This window comes from Orbicella faveolata, unplaced genomic scaffold (assembly GCF_042242905.1).
Source record: "Orbicella faveolata isolate gen_17 unplaced genomic scaffold, um_ofav_v1 contig_12, whole genome shotgun sequence".
In the NCBI taxonomy this organism is placed as follows: domain Eukaryota; kingdom Metazoa; phylum Cnidaria; class Anthozoa; order Scleractinia; family Merulinidae; genus Orbicella; species Orbicella faveolata.
The window spans coordinates 12960035-12962500 of record NW_028301539.1 but is presented as its reverse complement, the minus strand read 5'-3'; the positions used below and the strand labels follow the sequence as shown (position 1 = coordinate 12962500).

Here is a 2466-nt window from a genome sequence, read left to right as displayed (position 1 = left end):
TCGTTCATCACCTGACCAAATCATGTGACTTTTGAATTTTCTTGCACGGCTGCACAGCATCACGTTCGCGCGAATTTTGAACTTGGCCATGGGGAGTTCTGCAGTCTTCTGAATCAATTTGTCGGGTACTTTCGCCTCCTTTCTATAGCCCTCGTTAGCTTTGGTCCACGGCATTGTTCGGTATTATTTCACCTCCTTTCTCTAGCCCTTGACTCGCTATAATTCACGGCATTGTTCAGTACTGTTTCGCCCCCTTCCTCAGCGCTGGCCCGCTCAGCCTTTTTCGCGATCTTCTTCGCTACTTCTTTGCCTGTTAATTCTTGCTTTCTGTTTTTTGCTTCAGTGCAACCCTGTCATAAAAACATAAGATCAACCTCCGCTATCGTTTTTCTTTAAAAATCCCGCCAAGAAAAATGGCATTCTTCCGCTACAAACCGAGGGTGCGTGTCTCTGTCAACCTATTAGCTGGACTATGGCTGCCATCTTGCGCGACTCCATCGTCGTCGTCGTCGTCGTCGTCGCCGTCGTGCGTACGCGCCCACGAGCAATACCGCTAGCCATGATAACCATGAGAAAATCAACTCATGGGTTTCCTTTTCTTCCCTATATGGGTATGGGGCTCCGCTATTACGCACGCTCGGATTTGTCAATAGAGTTGCTAAACCTGTGTTCGGCCTATGTTCTATTGTACCGGTAAACCACGTTTCCCGATTTATGGCAGCTCTACGCGGGAACTAGAGAACTCGGAACTCTAGCGATAACAACTGTAATAAACAGATTTGGCTTTCACTGGCTGAGATATCAATAACGCGAATATCTTTTCATTCAACATATACATGGAAATTTACAAGGAAAAAAAAGGACCAGAAGTTGGTCGTTATATAAAGCCTTACCTTTTTTTTCCATGACAAAAATTTTACGCCGACTCCGGTTACGCGTGAGATTAAAATTAAGGAAGTTTTAAACCCTTTTTTCGGCGCTTTCCACGGTCTGTGGAGGACGAGGTCAGCTGGGCTTGACTGATCAATTTGGATTGTTAAAAAGGCAGGGAAAAGATTTCTTTCTATCAGAAATTTCGAGTTTAAAGATGATTTCCAGTCCGTAATGCGCATTCTCGAGAGTTTGCTTGCGTTTTTTGTTTTGTGTCGTGTAAAATGTTGACATTTCGCAGCTACCTACATGAAGCAAATTCAGAGTTTCAAAACAACCGCCATTATAGATGCGAAGCGGTCGAAGCTTTATGCTTCGTTCTTTCTTTTATCACTTGATGATTAAGAAATGGTAAGCGTGCAGCGTGCAACTATCGAGTTATGGATGCATGCGGGAGATTGCTAAGCACGAAAGAAGCGTAAGAGTTGCACGAGGCGATAGCCGAGTGCAACTCTAGCTTCTTGAGTGCTTAGCAAACCTCTCAAGTGCATCCATAACTCCATGGTTGCACACTGCACGTTTTATTTTGAGATAGTATATATTGAATCTCGTCCGGCTTACATGAAGTCAAAAGCGCGATAAACCGCGCGAAAATGTTCATTCAAAAATCTGACAAAGCGACACATCAAAATTTTCTTGGATCGCGGGGAGTTAATAGTTTCTCGGGGAAACAAACAATTTCAAACTGCTCAGTTAACCTAAATATCAAGCTGACAACAAACGAAAATTGCAGTCGGTAAGAGCGTTGCTCAAAAATTGGTTAAGCTTAAATTTGGATCAATTTTCCGAAGAATTGAAAACAAACTGCACATGGCTGAAGCTTTTGGTGGTTGAGCTCTCTGTCCTTCACGGCCTCTTCAGCAAAATAAAAGAACAATATGGAACGGCAACCTGACATTTCTTAAAAGCGAACAAACACCCCTGGCTTTGAGCTGTTTGAGATGCTCTTATTCAATAGCAAGTTTGTGTGTTACGTTTTCCTTTCCACTTCGTTTTAAATTTGATGATCGAGTTGCGCGTTTAAGGCTAAACTTGAACACATGAATGGCTTTTAAAAATGATCAGTCTGTCACTTTCGTTATTTGGTAAAATAAGCTTAAATGAACAGAAGAGTGAGGCCCAAAGGAAAATGTCAGAAATATAAGCCTACATTTGTGCACGATGCCGTCTTTCCTTCGAGCGGATGTTTCTTCAAGAGTTCAATTCATGATCGAGCAACTTGCGTTCGAGCAAAACGAAAACCCAAGAGGGCCGGGTTTTTCGAAAGCCGGTTAACACTTATCCAGGATTAAAAGTTAACCGAAGTAACAATTTTTCCTCTACAGAAATGTTTTTCACTGCCTATGTTTTGTGTAGTTTGAGATTACTCAAGCTCAAAACTGAAGAACAAACAATATAAACAGAAAAAGCCACCGAAAATGTACAAATATGAAATCATAATTCTCGCTAATCCTGGGTTAGCTTAATCGGGCTTTGAACAACCCGGCCCAGAACTGAAATTATTCTACCAATGAATACCAATGTTTGATAAAACTT

General features: G+C 41.9%; 1 long non-coding RNA gene across 1 annotated transcript in view; it reads right to left on the bottom strand.

Annotated features, from left to right (window-relative positions):
• Positions 1-821, bottom strand: part of LOC149116718 (uncharacterized) — a 20489-nt gene extending 19668 nt beyond the window's left edge. Inside the window, exon 1 of the long non-coding RNA XR_016205461.1 lies at positions 1-821. This exon is cut by the window's left edge and continues 181 nt beyond it. This is a non-coding gene — a long non-coding RNA (uncharacterized LOC149116718).
• Positions 822-2466: the final 1645 nt, after the last annotated feature.